The 24,081-nt window shown below is 27.7% G+C and overlaps 1 protein-coding gene across 1 annotated transcript in view; it reads left to right on the forward strand.

Annotated features, from left to right (window-relative positions):
• Positions 1-612: 612 nt before the first annotated feature.
• The window catches only part of anpepa (alanyl (membrane) aminopeptidase a), a 54,649-nt gene continuing 31,180 nt past the window's right edge, over positions 613-24,081 (forward strand). The window contains exon 1 of the mRNA XM_051115985.1: positions 613-628. The gene's annotated coding sequence lies outside the window, so the exon portion shown is untranslated. The remainder of the gene's footprint in view (positions 629-24,081) is intronic.

Genomic DNA, 24,081 nt, shown 5'->3' on the forward strand with positions numbered 1-24,081 from the left:
TCATTGAGTCATTGCTCAAATAACAGCCGGTTTGAGTTACTTACTGAAAGCACTATTAACTCAAAACCAAAAGCAATGGCTTTGGGCTGTTAGACAAATTATATACGTTTAACACTGACACATCATGAGTTCATCATAATGAATAGTTCCATTAAGCTGTTTTCTTTGAGACACGGCAAAATATGAGACTAAACGAATGACACATCATGTACTCATACCCTACAAGTCTAGACAAGGAGAGCGCGCAGAAAACGTTTTAAGAAAATGCTCTTACTGTAAGTACATGCTTCTGGCCTGGCATAGAAGTCTTAAGAAATAGTTCACCAAAAAATGAAAATATGCTTAAAATTGACTTTCTGACACCAGTCCATTTAGTGAATCGAAAAGAAACAAATTCATCATTAAGATGTTTTATCCTCAAACCATTGCTTTAGGCTAAAATACAAGAATACTGAGGTGGTGTGGATTACTTGTGGATTATCGTGATGATTTCTTTAGCTGTTTGGACTCTCATTCTGACGGCACCCATTCACTGCAGAGGATTTATTGATGAGCAAGTGATGAAATGCTACTTTTCTCCAAATGTCTTCTGATGAAGAAACTCATCTACATCTGGGATGACCTGAGGGTGAGTACATTTTCAGCAATTTTTCATTTTTGGATAAACTACTCCATTAATAACCTCACTGAATGAATCACTTTTTATAAAACAATATATTTTATAATAACATTAAAATTACAATGTTTTTAAGACAGAATTTTGCATAAGCTTTGAAGCTGTGGCAGAGCTTGTAAAACTACTAATTTGGTTATCTGAATTTTATGCTTTGAAAATATAAACTAATTAAACTTATTTATAATATGATGACTCATACAAAATCCGTCAAATATGAGATATGAGTGAAAAAAATTATTTTAAGTATTTAACCCTTTAACTGTCACTCCCATTTTTGAACACAGACATAAAAATGCACTATCCAGACTTAATTTTTTCTAATGCATGAATGAAAACATTTTGGAATATGATTTTAATGTACATTTTCCATGGTAATGCAATGTCTGATTTTAAAATGCCTTTCAAAGGATGAATTTTGAGATTTTAAGTTTTGAAGTGATATATAATTTCTTATGATTTCTAAAATGTGAAAAAGGCAACGAAGAAAGTCTTTTGTGACAAAGGTCAGAACTCATGTTATGATATAGATTTTTTAAGTTGCGCTCTCTTTTCTTACATAATTTGTAACACAAAAATATGGTATCTCTTAAGGAGTCTTAAACCGTTCCAATGATGTATAGTTTGTCATGATTAGATTAGGATTTATTTGTAATATGGTGAAGTAAACTCTGAGGCGTCCCACAGAGGGGACAGTGACAGTTAAAGAGTTAATAAACAGCCATAGATGTTTTTTTTAACTGTCTGACTTTATCAGCTGCTCCACAGCATTCAACACTCACCAAATTTTCCGTACAATAACTAACATGGAGTGATTAATATCAGCTGAGGAAAATCAAGTCATGCAAATGTGTTCAAGATTAAAAAACAAGGAAAACCTGATGCACTTACACATTCAAATGCAATGTTCAGTGTAGACAAATGAGCCCTGACTCATACTGACTGAACATTGCACCGTGTATCAACAAAACCATCATACCATCGTACCACCTCATAAAAGCTGTGAAAAACAAATCTGTTCTGGAATCACTTTATTAGGTTCATAACCTTTTCAATCTCTCAAGAGGAAAAGTGTGAATCTTATCTATAATCATGTGTACATTTAAAACAATCATTTTGGTAGTTATTGCTTTTGCTCATACCACCAAACACAAAACAAAGAATAAACACTTTGAAAAGTCACACAGAACAACATACTGTTACATAAAACATATATTAACCATAACAATATTTGAGCAGGTGAACCAGCAAAAAATGTATAGGTCTTGCATAAATATTTATACACATTAATTTCATATTCATGCATTTGTGAAAATAATAATATAAAATGTAAACATATAAAATAAAACAATATATGACTAGAATTTATAATGATCGTTTAAAAAATCTCTAAAGCAAAACAAAATTTTATTAATATAAGAGTAAATAAAATCCAAAACGCATCCAAGTGCATAAGTGCATAAAATAAGTGTTTTCCACAATATGTTGTTCAGTAACATACAGTAACAGTAATCATTTAAAAATCTATCTAAAATAAAACAAAATAAAAATTTTCCATTTTTCTTCTCTCAGAATTGAAAGTTTATATCTCATTTCAGTTGTGAGTTTACATTTTGCAGTTCTGCCTATTCTGATTTTTTTTTTCTGAACTCTGACTTTACATCTCACAATTTATTGTGTGTGTGTGTGTTTTCACCAAAGAATTTAAAATAAAAAGGGTTATTGCAACTTTTTATCTCACAATTATAATTTTTTTTTGTCACAGAATTGACAGTTTATATCTCAAAATCACAAGTTAACATCTCTGAATTCTTTATTTATTCTATAAAAATAACTAGTAGTTTCTTTCTCACAATTGTTTTTTCGCCACAGAATTATGAAATATAAAAAAATATATATTGCAATTGCAATTGAGTTTTTTCACAATTCACAGTTCAGACTATTTATTAGAATTTTGAATTTATCTTGCAATTTAGATTTTTCTTTTCTGATGCAAAACTTTTCTGATTTTTTCTGAATTCTTACTTTAAGTTTTAAATTTAGTTTGTGTGTGTGTATGTGTGTGTGTGTGTGTGTGCATGTTTTTGTTATATATCAGGACACAAATTTGTATAATGGCATGGGTATGACATAGGTATTACAAGGAGAGGGTGAGCTATGTGAGGACACTGTAGTGTCCCCATAATTCAAAAGGCTTAAAAATCATACAGAATGAGTTTTTTTGAGAAGGTAAAAATTTGCATGTTTCCTGTGAGTGCTAGGTTTAGCTGTAGGGTTGATGTAGGGCTATAAAAAATATGTTATACAGTATAAAAACAATAGAAGTCATTGGAAAGTCCCCACAATTCACAAAAACAAACCTGTGTGTGTGTCCACCAAAGAATATAAAATAAAAAGGGTAACTGCAACTTATTATCTCACAAACAGCATCTCAGAATTCTTTATTTATTCTATAAAATAACTATATATAATTTATATTTCACAACTGTTTTTTCCACCACAGAATAAAATATAAAAATGTATAATTGAAACATTTATATCACAATTCTGACTTTTTTCCTCGCAATTGAGTTTATTTATTTTTTTTGCTATTTTTAGAATTTTGAGTTTATCTTGCCATTTTGATTTTTAATAATTATTATATAATATTACATATTAATATAAAATGTATTAAATAAAATATAAAAACACATACAATAAATAAATAAGTAAGTAAGTAACTGCATAAAATAAGTGCCTAATCATGAATATTTTCATCCTTCCACAATATATGCTGTCTGTCACAGTAATAGCAACAATCATTTAAAAATACATTAAAAAAAGAGAATAAAAAGTTGAAGTTTTTCTTGCAATTGCAAATTGACATCTTGCAATTCTGACTTTTCAGATTTTTCAGAATGTTGACTTTTCATCTCACAATTTAGCTTGTATGTGTTTCCACCAAAGAATATAAATAAAATGGGTAATTGCAACTTTTTATCTCACAATTCTGACTTTTTTTCTCAGAATTGAGAGAATTATTTATTTTCTATAAAAATAACTCTATATTCAGTAGTTTATATCTCACAATTGTTTCTTTCCATCACAGAATAAAATCTCACAATTCTGACTTTTCAGAATTTTCAGTTTATCTTGCAAATTTGATTTTTTTAAAAATAAATAAATATAAATAATAATATAAAATGTAATAAATAAAATCGAAAATATCCAATAAATAAATAAGTATGTAAGTAAGTAAGTGCATAAAATAAGGGCTTAATCATGAATATTTTCATGCTGTCCGTCACAATAATAGCAACAATTATTTGAGAAAAAAAAAAAAAAGAGAATAAAAAGTTGCAAATTTACATCTCGTAATTTGGACTTATAAAAGTCCAATATATTATATAATTATAAATAATTATAAATTATAATATAAAATGTAATGAATAAAATAAAAAACATCCAATAAATAAATAAATAAATGTATAAGTGCTTAATCATGAATATTTTCATCTTTCCACAATGTTGTCCTCCAGTAATCATTTAAAATACATCTAAAATAAAACAAAATGAAAATGATAAATACATAATCATTAATATTTTCATCCTTCCACAATATGCTGTCTGTCACAATAATAGCAACAATCATTTAAAAATACATAAAAAAAGAGAATAAAAAGTTTCATTTTTTCTTGCAATTGCAAATTGACATCTTGCAATTTAGACTTTTCAGATTTTTCTGAATTTTGACTTTTCATCTCACAACTTAGCTTGCATGTGTTTCCACCAAAGAATATAAATAAAATGGGTAACTGCAACTTTTTATCTCACAATTCTGACTTTTTTTCTCAGAATTGAGAGAATTATTTATTTTCTATAAAAATAACTCTATATTCAGTAGTTTATATCTCACAATTGTTTATTTCCATCACAGAATACAATCTCACTATTTGGACTTTTTTTTTAGTTTTTTTTCCACAATTCACAATTCTGACCTTTTTTTTTTTTTTTTTTTTTTTTTTTTTTTTTTTTTTTTTGTAGAATTTTCAGTTTATCTTGCAAATTTGGTTTTTTTAAATAAATAATTATAAATAATAATATAAAATGTAATAAATAAAATCGAAAATATGCAATAAATAAGTAAGTCACTGCATAAAATAAGTGCTTAATCATGAATATTTTCATCCTTTCACAATATGCTGTTTGTCACAATAATAGCAACAATTATTTGAGAAAAAAAATGAGAATAAAAAGTTGCAAATTTACATCTTGCAATCTGAACTTATAAACGTCCAATATATTATATAATTATAAATTATAATATAAAATGTAATAAATAAAATAAAAAAACATCCAACAAATAAATTAATAAATGTATAAAATAAGTGCTTAATTATGAATATTTTCATCTTTCCACAATATGTTGTCCTCCACAATAATACTAACAGTAATTATTTAAAATACATCTAAAATAAAACAAAATGAAAATGATAAATAAATTAAAAGTACATAATCATGAATATTTTCATCTTTCCACAATATGCTGTCTGTCACAATAATAGCAACAAAACGAGAATAAAGTTTCAGTTTTTCTTGCAATTGCAAATTTACATCTTGCAATTTGGACTTTTCTGCTTTTTCTGAATTTTAACTTTTCATCTCACAATTTAGCTTGTATGTGTGTTTTCACCAAAGAATATAAATAAAATGGGTAATTGCAACTTTTTATCTTACAAATCTGACTTTTTATTTATATTCTTTTTTTCCCCACAGTTCACAATTCTGACCTTTTTTTTTTTTTTTTTTTTTTTTTGAATTTTCAGTTTATCTTGCAAATTTGATTTTTTTTTAAAATAAATAATTATAAATAATAATATGAAATGTAATAAATAAAATAAAAAACATCCAATAAATAAATAAGTACGTAAGTAAGTAAGTGCATAAAATAAGTGCTTAATCATGAATATTTTCATCCTTCCACAATATATGCTGTCCGTCACAATAATAGCAACAATCATTTGAGAAAAAATGAGAATAAAAAGTTGCAAATTTACATCTTGCAATTTGGACTTATAAACGTCCAATATATTATATAATTATAAATAATTATAAATTATAATACAAATTGTAATAAGTAAAATAAAAAACATCCAATTAATAAATAAATGTATAAAAATAAATGCTTAATCATAAATATTTTCATTTTTCCACAATATGTTTTTCTCTCAATAATACTAACAGTAATCATTTAAAATACATCTAAAATAAAACAAAATGAAACTGATAAATAAATTAAAAGTACATAATCATGAATATTTTAATCCTTCCATAATATGCTGTCTGTCACAATAATAGCAACAATCATTTAAAAATACATAAAAAAAGAGAATAAAAAGTTTCATTTTTTCTTGCAATTGCAAATTTACATCTTGCAATTTAGACTTTTCAGATTTTTCTGAATTTTGACTTTTCATCTCACAACTTAGCTTGCATGTGTGTTTCCACCAAAGAATATAAATAAAATGGGTAATTGCAGCTAAATTATAAAATAAAATGTAATAAATAAAATAAAAAACATCCAATAAATAAATAAATGAACAAAATAAGTGCTTAATCATGAATAGTTTCATCTTTCCACAATATGTTGTCCTCTGGTAATCATTTTAAATACATCTAAAATAAAACAAAATGAAAATAAATACATTAAAATCATGAATATTTTCAGCCATCCACTTTATAATAACTTAATAATAGATATGCAATAAAGTGAAAAACAAATGAGAGCGATGAAAAAACAGATGTGCATTTCTATGACTATTTTCAGGGCTCCATATTATTCCACTCACGATCTCAACTGGGTTACAAATTGTGGAGTATATTAGGTAGAGACAGGGCTCAATAAACTAACTAGGCAGTGGGCATTGTTCCTTTTGAGATGTTCCAAAACCAATTGTTAATTTCTATTTATAAATAATACAATTATCTGCCTTCAAGTGCCGAAGATGATGATTTAACCCTGTGGCTGGTCCGTTTTCAAACAAACAGGAGATAGAGAGCACAGCAAGCTCAGGGTTTGTTTGGATGTTGGTGGTCCTTTCTCTAATGAAACAAGAAAAGCCTTTTTGCCGAAGTATAATCTGTGACAGTCTTGATTATCAGCATAATTACAGAGCTCTTTGGGCCCAAAGAGGAGAGCACAAAAGAACTGTGTTAACGCGGCACAAATAACTCGATCCTGGCACACACATTTAAGGCCTTGTCACATTCGGAAAATTATAGGGAGAGAGCACACATACACCCATTAAACAATGGACTGTACATCCACGGCCACCCAAGACTACGACTGCAGCGATCCGGCCTCGAACGAGCACAAACTGTACCAGCGTGCCCTTCCGATCCGTCCCCCACCCCTCTCCGCCCGCTCAGTGTTTTGCCTGTCCTCTTGCATTTGTTAAATCCTCATAAACCGTCTCCATAAAGACAGCATACAGCCCACCTACCTCGAGCGCCTCTTGTTGGTTTAATTCTCTCTCTGCGCTCAAGTGGAAATAAACGTGTTTACCACCAGCGGGTCACACATGCTAATGAGCCGCTGTTTGTTTTTCAGGAGGAATGGAATTTGGGATGAGATGGGAAAAGGGGTGAAAATTTTGAAATGTGCCCCAATCCAAATATCTCCTTACGGTCCTAAAAATAAATGTTGTTTACTGACATCAGTGGTTCCACTACCAGAAACTTTATTATTCAGGGAAACTTTCCTTTCCACAAGAGCTTCTTCATAGTGGAAAAATGTTCTCTTCAAACTAGCCACGTAATGTGGCTAAATACAGTTGTCAATTCATCTTTTTAGTGCTTTAGTTGACATCTCACAATTTCCAGTTTACATCTCTCAATTCAGATTTGTTTTCTCTGAATTTTGAGTTTACATTTTGCAATTTTTATGTATAAAAAATAAAAAGGTTAATTGAACATTTTTATCTCACAATTCTGACTTTTTTTTCTCTCAGAATTAACAGTTTACATCTCACATTGCACAGACTTTTTTCTTACAATTTGGAGTTTTTTCACAATTCGGACTGTTTTTAGAATTTTGAGCTCAGCTTGCAACGTTCCTTTTTTTTGCCAATGTCCCTCAGAAGTATGAGGTTACAGCATACAATTAATTTTTATTTTGTTTACACCAAAGACTAAAAAATAAAAAGGGTAATTGCAACTTTTATCTCACTCTTTTTTCTCAGAATTGAGAGTTTATGTCTCATAATTGCAAGTTAACATCTCAAAATTCTTTATTTTTTCTATAAAAATAATTATACATTCATATATATATATATAATGTCTTGCAAGTCTGTTTTTTTTTCCCCACAGAATAAAAAATGTTTTTCTCACAATTCTCACTATTTTTAGAATTTTGATTTTTTTTCCTCAGAAGTATGAGTTTACAGCTTGCAATTTAGTATGCAATACTTCTGCAATTCAGAAATATGAGTTTACAGCTTTTTTCACTTTTCAATTGTGACTTTTTTCTTGCAGTTGAGTTTTCTCACAATTCTTTATGTATTCTATAAAATGTATATATTCAATAGTTCATATCTCACAATTCAGTTTTTTTCCGCCACAGAATAAAAAATAAAAAAGGTAATTGAGACCTCTTATCTCATAATTTTGACTTTTTTTTCATGCAATTGAGTTTTCTCTCAATTCTCACTATTTTTACAAGTTTGAGTTTATCTTGCAATTTAGAATTATGAGTTTACAGATTGCAATTCATTTTTTGTTTCCAACACAAAATAAAAAGTAAAACAGCAATTTTTATTTCACAATTCTGACTTTTTCTCTTAGAATTTAGAGTTTATATCTCACAATTGCAAGTTAACAAATCAAAATTTTGTTTGCACTACAAAATAAAAACTGTAATTGCAACCTTTTATCTCACAATTCTGACTTTTTTCTTGCAATTGAATTTTTTTTTTCACATTTCACAATTCTGACTGTTTTTACCATTTTGAGTTTATCTTGCAATTTTGATTTTTTTTCTCAGAAGTGTAAATTTACAGCTTGCAATTCAGTGTTTTTTGTTTCCACCACAAAATAAAAAATAAAAACACTAATTGTAACTTTTTATTTCACAATTCTGACAATTTTCTCAGAATTGAGTTTATTGCAAGTTAATGTCTCACAATTCTTTATTTATTCTATAAAATTAGCTATATATTCAATAGTTTATATCTCACAATTCTGTTTTTCTTCCGCCACAGAATAAAAAATAAAAAAGGTAATTGAGACCTTTTATCTCATTATTTTGACTTTTTTCTTGCAATCGAGTTTTCTCACAATTCTCACTGTTTTTAGAATTTTGAGCAATTTAGATTTTTTTTTCATCAGAAGTATGAGTTTACAGCTTGCAATTAATTTTTTGTTTCCAACACAAAATAAAAAGTAAAACAGCAATTTTTATTTCACAATTCACTATTTAGAGTCTATATCTCACAATTCCAAGTTAACATCTCAAAATTTTGTTTGCACTACAAAATAAAAACCGTAATTGCAACTTTTTATCTCACAATTCTGACTTTTTTCTTGCAATTGTATTTTTTTTTCACAATTCACAATTCTGACTGTTTTTACAATTTTGAGTTTACAGCTTGCAATTTTTTTTGTTTCCACCACAAAATAAAAAATAAAAACAGTAATTGTAACTTTTTATTTGTAATTCTTTATTTATTCTATAAAATTAGCTATATATTCAATAGTTTATATCTCACAATTCTGTTTTTTTTTCCCCCGCCACAGAATAAAAACTAAAAAAGGTAATTGAGACCTTTTATCTCATAATTCTGACTTTTTTTCTTGCAACTGAGTTTTTTTTTTTGTTTCCACCACAAAATAAAAATTGAGTTTTCTCACAATGTTTCCTTGGCAATTTTTCCCTTACAATTGAGAGTTTTTTTCTTTTAAAATGTTACAGTTTTGTTTTTCTCAGTCATTTACAGCTTGCAATTCAGTTTTTTTTTGTTTCCACCACAAAATAAAAAATAAAAAAAGTAATTGCATTGCTTTTTATATCACAGCTGTAATACTTTTCACATTTCTAACTATTTTTCAACATTTTAAGTTCATCTTGCAATTTTATATTTTTACATATAAGTTTACAGCTTGCAATTATTATTATTTTTTTGTTTCCACTACAAAATAAAAAATAAAAATGTTAATTGCAACTTTTTATTTCACATTTCTGACATTTTTCCCACAGTTGAGAGTTTTTTCACAATTCACAATTCTGACTATTTTTTGGAATTATGAGTTTATCTTGCAATTTAGGTTTTTTTTCTTAGAAGTATGAGTTTACAGCTTTCAATTTAGTCTTTGTTTCCACAAAATAAAAAATAAAAACAGTAATTTAAACTTTTTATTTCACAATTCTGACTTTTCTTTCATCACAATTGAAAGTTTTCTTACAATTCACAATTCTGACTATTTTTTGAAATTTTGAATTTATTAGCAATTTTGATTTTTTTTCTTAGAAGTATGAGTTTACAGCTTGCAATTCAGTTAGTTTTTTTGTTTCCACCACAAAATAAAACATGAAAACTGTAATTTCAACCTTTTATTTCACAATTCTGACCTTTTTTTCCTCACAGTTGAGAGTTTTTTGACAATTCACAATTTTTGGAATTTTGAGTTTATTGGAATTATTGAGTTTATCTTAAATAGGTCATGTGACTTTTTATCTCACAATTCAAACAATTCAATAACATTTCTTAATTCTGATTCTTAATTCTCTATTCATAATTGCAATTCCAAAATTTATGTCAAAATGTAAATTTTACAAAAACGCACTAGTGTAAACTCAGCCTGAGTCTAAATCTGAAAAACAATTACCTTTTAATTTAATTTAAACAAGCTTCCATACCATACAGTATAAACATGACTCATTTATGTTGCCAAATCTTAAAATAAATGCTTAAATAAATAAAAAAGGATCACAACCTGCACCTGCTCAATTTAAAACCACAAACTTGATCGCTTAATGAGCCAAGCCCAAAAAACTGCACTTATATAACAAGTGGACATGGCAACACTTGACAAGAGAAAAACAGGATGACTCTGTCAACGGTGGTTTAGTTAAAATTGCAGAAGCTAATGAATCTTTGGTTGCTGTAATATTACTTTGGTCAAAAAAAAAAAAAAAAAAACCTTGAGACTGCAGAATGCTGCTCTGGTTACCATGGTGTCAATCATTGCAATTGCCTACACACACTAAACAAAGACTAAGGGATTCACTCCTGTCTTTGAATGCGTTTATCACTCTTGAAACTTTACAGTGTGTACGTGACCTCAGAAAAAAAAATATTTTTAAGAACTGTTAAACTGAAAAGTTCTCTGGGGAACCTGAATTGGTTCCGCACTGCTGCGAAAGCTCCTTTTTGGAACCTTTATTTTTCCAAGTGAATCAAACACAAAAATACACAATTGTGCTGAGTCTGACCCATATAAGCAGTGTATTATGAAATGTCTTACTGAGAATCTTTTCGAGAAGGATTCTAGGGAGGTTTTTTTTCCCTTCTTTCCAGGAATCAGGCGAGCAGTCAGACTGTGGCAGACTGAGGCAAAGATTAGTAATCGTGCCGTATCTTAAGTATATAAACCAGGCTGACTGACTGTTGGCTAAACAACACGTTGCTATTTTAGTTATTGCGCAAGTCGCTGGTCATCTGGATATCAAAGGCGTGTAATCAAGGCTTCCCTCACAAAAACAGTCCAGATGCTACACTTTCAGTAGGATTGACTGTAAGTAAGTATTACTTGGGCCAGCTAGTATTATGTTGTAAGGATGCATAGTATTACACCTCAGACTGCGTTACACTAATGCAATTCACTCTGCAGTAAGATGTGATTCATAATATTGGCTTGATGACAAACCAAAGCGCTGGAATAGAGTCCTTTCTTACCCAAAAAGGCTTTATAAAAATCACTCTAAAACTAATTGAATATTATGTTACTAGTTCAGGGTAATAAGTTACAATTTATCCCACATATTTATTTGAAGAGACTTGGCCAGGATGTTTTCCAAGTTCATTTGTTAGTCTGAGCAGCAGAGGGCGCCACAAAACAAATTTACGGCTTTCACCGCCGCACCAAAACAACGGATGGATGGTTGATGACTGGTGAGACAGAATATGTTACATATTTGTCATTTATACAATTGTTTTGATAACATTTAAATTAAATAATGGATCAAAATAATTAACATTATATTATTTGAAACTATTCAAAATAAAATATTCTTATTTAATAAAATGTTCTGTAAAATATTATTAAAATATGATATTGTCATTTTAATGTAATTGTGCAAGTATTTGTCAAAAAAGAATATAAATTAATATGACTTCTTATAAAACAATATTTGTATATAATTAAATTAAATTACATTTTTAATAAAAGTAGATGCTTCTGGCCTGGTATTCCAACAAAAGAAAGAAAGAAAGAAAGAAAGAATGTCCTATAAATTAATATAACTTCTTCAGAACAGTATTCCTATAAATATATTATCATATTTAAATAAAATTAAATAAAATAAAATAAAATTTAATTAAATTAAATTAATAAGATTCTTCTGGCCTGGTATTTCAAAATTATTTGTGTCTAAAAGAAAGAAAGTAAGAAAGAAAGAAAGAAATTCGTCCAAAAATTCTTATACATTAATATAACTTTGTAAAACACACTATTCTAATAAATGTATTTTCATATTTATATTAATAATTACATTAAATTAAAATGAAAAAATAAAGAAAGAAATGTGTCCAAAAATTCTTATAAATTAATATAACTTCTCAAAAAACAACATTCCTATAAATATATTTTCATAATTAAATTAAATTAAAATAAAAAAATAATAAAGTAATAAATTAAATTAATATAATGTAGAGAAAAAAATATATCCAAGAATTCTTATAAAATAATATAAATTCTTAAAAAACAATATTCTTATAAATATATTTTTATATTTAAATTAGATTAAAATAAACTTAGTATAAATAAAGATGAAAGAAAGAAAGAAAGAAAGAAAGAAAAAGAAATGAAATGCCACTGGTAGCAATAGACTTAATAAAATCATAGTAAATGACTATATCTTTTTTTAACATCTATTTTATAACAGTGTTTATGAGACAGGAAGGTAAAAGAAATCCATCTCATTGTTCACTTTAATTTAAAAAAAAAAAATGTCAAGAAGAGCTGGTTGTTTTTCAACTTCAGGTTTGGAGTTTATAATTCCTGTTGAATTAATGCTCATGTTAATCACCACTTGACCATCAATCATACTGTATATAAATTCATACTTTTTATACTGATGTTATAATGGATTCAACAGCTTCCCCCACAGCAGTAAGTTCAACCAAAAGTCTTAATTTTGGATTAAAAAGGACATTTCACAGCACAACAGACAATGATACTAATGAATTCAGCATGAGCAAAGAATGTGAAAAGTGTAAAGGGAATCATCAGACTCTCTGGACAGGAAGTCTGGATTTCAGCTATGACACTAGGAGGAAAAGCTTGAGAGAATATCTAGAGAAAATAACAAAAACACCACCTGGGGCCAGTTGCATAAAAGGTTAAGACTAGTCTTAAAATATGCTATTTTTTTCTTTAAACATTATTTAAATTCTAAGTTGAACAAAAATAAGACTGATTCTTTGTTCAGCTGGTCAAACTAGCTCTTAAGACACTGTCTTAACATAGAGGCTAAGTTTATGCAACTGGCCCCTGTGCACACATATGACATACTGTAACAGTGTCTGTTCACTTACATCTGTCTTTACCAGAACTTACACTGCAGTACATGACAAGATCAGCCCGGTTAGTCATTCCTCAGAGCTTCAGTGGCTTGCTCAAGGACAGTCATTTTAACTTAAAAATTAGGTAGACAAAATGTATTAAATTAAAGACAACAGCAGCAAAGAAACAAACATATGAACGGGTTCCAAATGCAGCCTTATTAAAGGAGTTCACTTCCGGAACAAAACTGTACATATAACGTACTCACCCCGTTGTCATCCAAGATGTTCATGCCTTTCTTTCTACAGTCATAAAAAAAATTATGTTTTTTGAGGAAAAAAAAAACATTTCAGGATTTCTGTCCATAAAGTGGACTTCAATGGTACATCCAAAATGTAGTTTAAATGCAGCTTCAAATGACTCTAAACAATCCCAGCTGAGGAAGAAGGGTCTTATCTAGCAAAACGATTGGTCATTTTCTAAAAATAAAAATATTATTATCCTCTTGCGAATGACCTACATTTAAAATAAAAAAGGTAGCTTAATATTTTATTATTTTAAAATAATATTAAATATTTCAATATTATTTTAAAAACTATATTAAAACATATCTTACTATTATTCTAATATTAATATAATATATAAATAATATTTCAGAAATGTTTCAAGTTTAGTAAGAACTTGTTTGCCTTCTAAATAAAAAAAACAAAAAAATAAATAAATACATTTTTATCAATGTTTTAAGTTCACCAGATTTACTTTTTTTAAATTATTTAGTTTATTTTAGTTTTAGCTTATTTAGTTTTAGTTAAACTAAATGAAAATAAGAAATAAAATAAAAAGCTTACATTTTTAATTAAAGTTTTAGTAATTTAGCTGTGTTTGTCATTTTTATTATTATAAAAATTTAGTTTATTAATTTTTATTAAGTAGTTTTATCTAATGTCAGTTATTTTAGTACTCAAATTAAACTAAACTAAATATTTCCAAAAAAAATAAATTATATATATATATATATATATATATATATATATTTTAACCTCAAATGCGCATGTGTACTCTGTGTAATCTGCAGTATAGGGTATGTCGGAAAACTCCCATCTCCAACTTCAAAATTGCCCTACATCGCTGTTTTACCTTTTTTTGTAAAGACCGTTTGATCATCTTTGCATGTTCACTTTGTAAACACCGGGTCGGTACTTCTGCAGCGATGTAGGGCGATTTTGAAGTTGAGGAGGAAAATGAGATGGGAGTTTTTCAACCTACCCTAACTGTACTAACCTGGATTACACAGAGTTCACGCAGAACTTCCAAGATGAGCATTTGAGGTTAAAAAGTATATACATTTTTTTTTTGTTTGTTTTTTTTTAAGAAAATGACCAATCCTTTCACTAGAAAAGACCCTTGTTTCTCGGCTGGGATTGTTTAGAGCCATTTGAAGCTGCATTTAAACTACATTTTGGAAGTTCAAACTCGAGGGCACCATATCAGTCCATTATATGAAGAGAAATCCTGAAATGTTTCCCTCAAAAAACATAATTTCTTTACGACCGAAGAAAGAAAGACACGAACATTTTGAATGACCATGGGGTGAGTACATTATCTGTAAATTTATGTTCTGGAAGTGGACTTCTCATTTAAGGCGTTAATCAAATGTTGGTTTACAGTTATTTTGTAGATAAATCTCTACCGTTTACAAGTTTAGAGTCAGAAATTTTTTTTTTTCTTTAAAATAAGTCTCTTAAGATCACCAAGAGTATATTTAATAGTCAAAAATACAGTAAAAACAGTAATATTGTGAAATAATATTACAGTTTTAAATAATTTGAATAATAATTTGAATTAAATAAACTGAATTTTTTTAGCATCATTACTCCAGTCTTCAGTGTCACATGATCCTTCAGAAATCATTACAATTTGCTGATTTGCTGCTCAATAAATTAGCTGCTTAATACTTTTGTGGAAACTGAGACATTTTTTGAATTCAGACATACACTACCAGTCAAAAGATTTTTAATGTTTCTTAAAGAAGTCTCTTCTGCTCACCAAGCCTGCATTTATTTGATCCAAAGTACAGCAAAAACAGTAAAATTTTGAAATATTTTTACTATTTAAAATAATTGTTTTCTATTTGAAGATTTTTTAAAATGTAATTTATTCCTGTGATTTCAAAGCTGAGTTTTTAGCATCATTACTCCAGTCACATGATCCTTCAGAAATCATTTTAATATTCTAATTTGCTGCTCAAAAAACATTTATTATTATTATTAATATTATCATTATTATGTTGTATAGTTTTTTTTAAAGAATTATACAACATATAATTTTTTAAAAGTTTTTTTCGAGCAGCAAATCAGCATATTAGAATGATTTCTGACGGATAATGTGACACTGGAGACTGGAGTAATGATGCTGAAGATTCAGCTTTGATCACAGGAATAAATTACATTTTAAAATATATTCAAATAAAAAGCAGTTGTTTTAAATGAATAAAATATTTCACAATATTACTGCTTTTGCTGTATTTTGGATCAAATAAATGCAAGCTTGGTGAGCAGAAAAGACTTCTTTAAAAAACATTACTGCCCAAAAACTTTTGACTAATAGTGAAAATAAAGGATAGCTTTTTTTTCTTTTTTTTTTACTTGAAACTATGTGTGTCAAACAAAGTATTAAAAAAAAGGTTACTTTACAAATATTTCTTTGTCAGAAGTGTCTACTGTAGCAGTTCAGTATCTGTTTCTGGTGGACCAATTCTCATACATTGCCTTACAGCCATTCAATTAGTTTAAAGTTTACAAGTTTAGGAAAGCTCTTGCCTTTTTTGTGTACAATATACATCAGACAGGTCAACAGACTGTGGGCGGTCCACGGGTGTGCCGTCTGGACCGTGGGTCTATTTGACAGCGCTTTATCTAAACACTGCCTGTAATGTATCAAAGGTCAGCGAAGGTCAAGTGTACCTGCTGTTGCTTCACAGACTTCCTGAAAAGAATAATAGTCACGCAATCAGTGCAACGAGTGCAATACTTGATGTGAAAACAGCAGTGGGGCGTCCAGGCCACCCACCACCGCTCAATGGGACAGGTAGGATGTGTGTGGTGTCCCTGACTCGGTAGGACCTTGAACTTCGCAGCTGTGATACATCAATGCCATCCGACTGTGAATCCAGCTCGAGTTTGGATATTTGCTAAATAAAGGAATTTATTGGAGACATGGCAGTGATGGTTCATCATCATCGATCATGTGATTATCAGCCAGTTACATAAATAATCAGCGTCCTTGTTTGGATGCTCGTTTAATTTATAATGTACATTTCTGTTTGTGAATATTTTTTAGAATTACAATAAATTATCTTTCTAAAATATAAAGGTAGCTACATATTTTTAGGTTTAGGTTTTTATTTATATGTTTAAAAAAATCAAATAGGATACTATAAAGCCAACAAAATGAAATTATTATTTCTATAATTATAGTAGGGTATACTATTTATATACAGAGGGACTATCAAACTTCTTCAAATATTATGATCCTCCTCAATTTAAAACATAAAGGTAGCTATATATTTTCAGAAATAAATAATATTTAACTGTGTGAAAATATTAAATATAATATTATAAAGACAAAAAATAATAATACATTTAATTGTAACAAAGTATGTTATGATAAAGACAACAAAATAATAAATAAATACATTTGACTAAAATATTAAGCATGATATTACAAAGACAACAAAATAAATAAATACATACAACTGAACTGTGTGAGAATATTAAGTCTGATATTATAAAGACAACAAAATGAAACAATTATTTCTATAATTTTAGTACTATTTATATATTCACAAACTTTAGGAAAAATATTATTATCCTCTTGCGAATGACCTACATTTAAAATAAAAAGGTAGCTAAATATTTTATTATTTTAAAATAATATTAAATATTTCAATATTATTTTAAAAACTATATTAAAACATATCTTACTATTATTCTAATATTAATATAATATATAAATAATATTTCAGAAATGTTTCAAGTTTAGTAAGAACTTGTTTGCCTTCTAAATAAAAAATAAATAAATAAATAAATAAATAAATAAATTTTTATCAATGTTTTAAGTTCACCAGATTTACTTTTTTTTAAATTATTTAGTTTATTTTAGTTTTAGCTTATTTAGTTTTAGTTAAACTAAATGAAAATGAGAAATAAAATAAAAAGCTTATATTTTTAATTAAAATTTTAGTAATTTAGCTGTGTTTGTCATTTTTATTATTATTAAAATTTAGTTTATTAATTTTTATTAAGTAGTTTTATCTAATGTCAGTTATTTTAGTACTCAAGTTAAACTAAACAAAATATTTCCAAAAAAAAAAAAAAAAAATATATATATATATATATATATATATATATACATACACTTTTATTTCAGTTAAGGTTTATTTTAATTTATGCAACAATTTTTTATGTTTTATTTTATTTATTTTGTATTTGTATTTGTATTTTATTTTTTAACTATAATAACACTGACTCATCCTTGAGTCTTCCCAAAACCTGTATGGCTTTGTTCTGTGGAACACGAAAAAACAAAAACAAGAAATACAATAAAAAGCTTACATTTTTAATTAAAGTTTTAGTAATTTTGCTGTTTGTAATTTGTATTATTTTTTTTTTATTTAGTTTATTCATTTTTATTAATTAGTTTTATTTAATTTCAGCCATTGTAGTACCTCAAGTTAAACCACCAAAATATTGACAAAAAAAAAAAAAAATATATATATATATATATTTATATATTTTATATACTTTTATTTCAGTTAAGGTTTATTTTAATTTATGTGACAATTGTTTTTTTTTTTTTTTTTTTTTTTTTTCATTTTATTTTAAATTTTATTTTATTTTATTTTTTAACTATAATAACACTGACTCATCCTCGAGTCTTCCCAAAACCTGTATGGCTTTGTTCTGTGGAACACAAAAAAATTCAATATTTCAATATTCAATATTTCAAGTTTCTTATTTTTTTCTTTTCTTTTTTAACATGCATTTTTTTTTAACTTTTACTTTACAGTACAATTAATTTATTTTTCAAAAATAATTCATTATAAAATTAAAAGTAATAAAAAATGAAATTATGAATGTCTTTAGAAAGCAAAATAAAAAAATAAACATTTTTAAATTTGGCGAATGTGAACGGGACAAACATTATGTGAAAGCATTAAAAATGCAAAACTAGACAAAAATCCCCTCAATCTATCATTTTAAAATAAGCAAGTGCACACAAAAAAATAGGTGTTATGGCACAAAGAAGTGAACAGACACATTTAAACATACATAGAGTTGTACAGCACAGAGAACAAAACAAAGCGACTATTACAGTATTAGCAACTAGGCGTCTCAGTATATTATTCTAAAAGATATACAAGCTATTATATACCACCTACTTTGTTCTATGATTCATAAGAGTTTTGTCCAGCATGGGAATCGATTCATGCCAGCCCATGCACATTAATAACAAAAACCAGCAGAGAAATGTTTATAAAAGCAAAGCTCTGCACTTACTCACGTCCATTCATTCTAACGCACACAATCCAAGAGAAAGAACACCACAATAAACAACAGAACTTGAAAGACAAGACAATGAGCACCAGCTGTTCACGCTCTCATTTAGACAGGTCACAAATGATGTTTGTCCGTCGGGCCCTCCAAACGTCTCATAACTGGCCGCCCAAACCACAACTCAAGCCGTATCGCTCTCTGAGACAAATCCCATGGCTAAAGTCACTTAGTGAAAGAGGTCACATAACACACGATAACAGACACAGCGCCAGCCATCAATTAACTTTAGAGTTGAGACAGAGAGAGATGTGCTGTGCTGTGCTCTGATCTGCTCTCAGAGGTGAAGAGAGTCAGGCGAGGGATTCTAAGGGTCCAAATGACCATCTTGCATTCATTTTCACACAGGAAATGAGATTCATGTGTTTTGAGGCCAAGGTATTTGAACTTAACCACCACCAACCACAGAGAGCAAAATGTTCTACATTTTCCTGTCGGTGGTGAAATTCTTCTGTGAAACTAGAAGAGTATAAACCCGTTTAACCGTGCTGTCAAATTCTGTCGGCGTCAGCACATTTCTTTTATAATATTTCGAGCCATTGTTTTGTTTTTCACATAAAACATAAGGACGTAAAGACAGGGATAATTCTATCATTATTTAATCATCATTATTTTAGTATCACTGACAGACAATTAAGGTTTTTGTTAATATTTTGAATTATAGTTTATTTTGAAGGGGTCATCGGATGCTAAGTTCACTTTTACATGTTGTTTGAACATTAATGTGTGTTGGCAGTGTATGTACAAATCTACCCTATAATGATAAAAATTAGGGGTGTGACGAGACACGTATCCCACGAGACTGGGTTCATGAGAACGAGACGAGACGAGATTTTTAAACTTTTCTTAAGAAATCCTCAATGATGAAGTATATAGGGAAAATAGTCTTTTATTCAACTGAAAAAGACAAAATGCCAAAAAATGTAGGTGCATTTTGAACTTTATGAAATTAAACTTCCATTTGAATGAATTATATGCAGTAATAAACAACATTTAAACAAGAGCGTCATGATTCTGGATAAATTGAGAATCCCAGTTGTTTTTAATCAGTTGGAGACCATGATTCTCTCACGATTCTGGAGGAAAAAAGATTAAAAAACTAAACAAAATAACGTAATTCACTAGTTGCTCAAGTCATTTAAATACATATATAAATTGAAACAAACAAACAAAAAACATTCAACGAAGGAGTCAGTGTCTCACTTCATTAAGATATGTTTCACTATTGCAGTGGTTCCCAAACTTTTACTGCTGGGTCCCCCTTTTGCAGAATAAAAAAATTCAAGCCCCACCCCCGCATTTACACATAAACATAAACACAACTTTACAAGGATTTATTTGAAACGTAATAATTCAAATTCAGTGTGTGACAACTTACTGAATAAAACTAAACAAGAAACTAGTCACTTTTAGAGTAGACACATTAAAAAGTAAAAGTACAGAAAACGTAAACTACAGAAAACCATTTCACAAAATTACAAGCAACAACTGTAAAAATACGGAATAGACTTTACGGTCAAAACTCATTAAATTACAGTGAATTATCGTTGATAATTTGTTTTTAAACTATGGAAAAATGGATAAATTATGTCAAATTACATAGAAAAACAACCAACTTTCAGGTTAATTGCCATAAATTTAAGGTTTTAATTAGTTTTTTTTTATAGAACTGCTCTGTCCAGCTACAGTAATTTACTTTTAAACTACAGTTTTTCCATGTACAATAACTAAGAAATAATTTATAAAAATGCAGTAAGCACATATTTTTTAAAGGATTAATCCTTCTTTTTACAGAAAAATTTAAAGGTAAATTAAATTTAAAGGTCTACCTGGATTTTTTTTTTTTTTTTTTTTGGTTAAAATACAGATATTATGAACTACTACAATAAGAAATGTTGCATAAAAATGTAGTAAATTCATAATACAAAGACAATGTCTGTAGATTTACATTTTAATCATTCATTTTCCAGAAATATTACAGTTTAAAATGTTTGGACAGTAGAGAAAAGAGCATAGTACTTAGAAATAAAATAAAAACTAGTACATAATTTATAACATGCAAAAATACTCCACTGTATTAAAACTCTCAGTGGCAAATGCTGGATTAGTTGCAGAGACTTGGTAGGACATGCTGGAAGGTCTGCTAGTCCTGTCTAGAGAGAACAAGAGGTTGGACAAAGAGTTCTGTTGCATGCCCCAAAGGGCAAATCTGCAGGATCGGGTCACTGCAATGTGGTCAGTGAAGTTCATATGTTTCCACTGTAACACGAAGGTTGGGCTGGCTGAAAACATGAACAGTTCTGTATTGGCAAGGTTGAGCTGATGGTCATTCAAAATCCAGCAAGGCATTTCTGTCAAGGAGGCAGAGTTGCGAGCAGCAACCATCAGAAAATCCAGCTGGAATGTAGAGGAGATGTGTGTCATTACAATAGCAGTGATATGAAAAGCCATGTTTCTGAATGACAGACCCAATTATTTTTAATTGTAGGCCCAAATGACATGTTTTCATGGTCCCAGTTAACCCAAAAATTAATGTAAACATTCAAAAATATTCAATATAAATAACGATATGGCCATTGGTTAATTTATTCACCCCTTACCACATAGAAACTAAAAATTATTCACAAAGAAAAAAGGAAAGAATTTAAAAAAAAGGAAGAAAGTTTTAAATTAAATTAATTAAATTACAGATTTAACAATAATAATAATAATAATAATAATAATAATAATAATAATAACAACAACAACAAAAGGTCCACACCTGAATTGCCATGCTTATCTGCTGTAGATCTCCACAGTCTTTCCATCTGACCTGAAACCAAAAAATAATAATAATAATAATTTTTTAATACTTTGTATTTCATTCAGACATTACAGTCTATGTTCCACTGAGACAATGATCTGAAAGCTGAGCAGGAAGGGTTAACAGTGATGTTTTGGTCCACCGTGTGACTGTATTTCTCATCAGAAGACAAAGATAATAACAATTATTATTACTTTTTATTATATTATTGATTAACACATACACTTATACATGCATAATATACTTATACATTCTTTTTAATTGCAAGTTAGGTTGAGTGTTTTCCCATAGAAAACCATTACAAAAGACAGTGACAATGGAGGACCAAATTCTGTGTACTTAAAAAAAAAAAAAAAATTATATATATATATATATATATATATATAATATATAATATATAGATTATTACAATTAATGGCAAACAGAATGTTTGGATATGTAAACCGATGTTTCCTACTGACACACTACAGCAAAAGCGCAGCGTAGATATTTACTTCAAGTTAAATTAAACAAAGATAACAAATAAAATACAAAACATGTTTTTAGTTAAAACTAGTAATTTTGTTGAGTTTTTGTCATTTATATTATTTTTATGTCTATATAGTTATTAATTTGTATGTATTATTTTCAGTTTATTTAGCTTTAGTTATTTTAGTACTTAAAGTTAAACTAAACAAAAATATAAAATAAAATGAGTTTTTAGTTAAAATTGTAGTCATTTTGCAGGGTTTTTGTCATTTATATTATTTTTTTTATGTCTGTGTAGTTATTAATACATATTTATTAGTTTCAGTTTATTTATTTTTAATTATTTTAGTACTAAACAAAGATAAGAAATAAAATAACACAGGTTTTTAATGAATTAATTTGATTTTTAGTAATTCTGCTGTGTTTTTGTCATTTTTTAATGTCTATATAGTTGTTAATTTGTACTTATTAGTTTATTTAGTTTTAGTTATTTATGTACTTTGAGTTAAACTAAACAAAATATAAAATTAAACAAGTTTTGAGTTAAAATTGTAATTTAGCAGGGTTTTTGTCATTTTTATTATTATTATTATTTTAAATATGTCTTTATAGTTATTAATTTGTATTTATTAATTTCAGTTTATTTAGCTTTAGTTATTGTAGTACTTTAAGTTAAACTAAACAAAAATATAAAATAAAATAACTTTAGTTTTTAGTTAAAATTGTAGTAATTTGGCAGGGTTTTGTCATCTATATTAGTTTTTTAATATGTCTATATAGTTATTAATTTGTATTTATTCGTTTCGGTTTATTTAGTTTTAGTTATTTTAGTACTAAGCAAAATAACTAAACAAAGATAAGAAACAAAATAAGTTTTTGATGAAAATTTGAGTAATTTTGCTGAGTTTTTGTCATTTATATTATTTTTTAAATGTCTATATAGTTGTTAATTTATATTTATTAGTTTCAGTTTATTTAGTTTTAGTTATTTTAGTACTTTGAGTTAAACTAAACAAAATATAAAATAAAGCAATTTTTTGGTTAAAATTGTAGTAATTTTACAGGATTTTGTCATTTTTATTATTATTATTTTTTTTAAATATGTCTATATAGTTATTAATTTGTATTTATTAGTTTTAATAATGAACTAAACAAATATAAGACATAAAATAAAATACGTTTTTAATTTAAGTTTTAGAACTTTTGCTCGGTTTTTGTTATTTTTATGTTGTTGTTTTTTATTTATATGTCTATATAGTTATTATTCATTTTATTTAGTTTTATTTATTTTAGTACCTGAAGTTAAAATAAACTAAAAAAATCTGAAATAAAATAAAAGTTTTCGTAGTTAAAGTTTTAGTAATTTTCCTGGGTTTTTGTCATTTTTATTATATATATTTTAATGTCTATATAGTTTTTAATTTGTAATTATTACTTCCAGTTTATTTAGTTTTAATTATTTCGAGTTAAACTAAATAAAAATAAGGAATAAATAAGAAATAAAGGGTATAAAGGGTTTCAAGTCATTTTTTGTAATAACACAGAGTCATCCTCAAATCTTCCCAAAACCTGTATGGCTTTCAATATTCAACATTTTACCTTATTTTTTTTATTTTATTTTATTTTTTGGTCCAAGCAATTAAATTAAATAGGGTCCAAAAATTCTAGCAAATAAATGGCCATAGAAACCATTTAATTAAAGTACTGTGACCAAGCACATTTTGCTTTAATGTGATGTATAAGGCTATATAAATCTGAACATGACA

This window comes from Labeo rohita, chromosome 7, assembly GCF_022985175.1.
Source record: "Labeo rohita strain BAU-BD-2019 chromosome 7, IGBB_LRoh.1.0, whole genome shotgun sequence".
In the NCBI taxonomy this organism is placed as follows: Eukaryota; Metazoa; Chordata; class Actinopteri; order Cypriniformes; family Cyprinidae; genus Labeo; species Labeo rohita.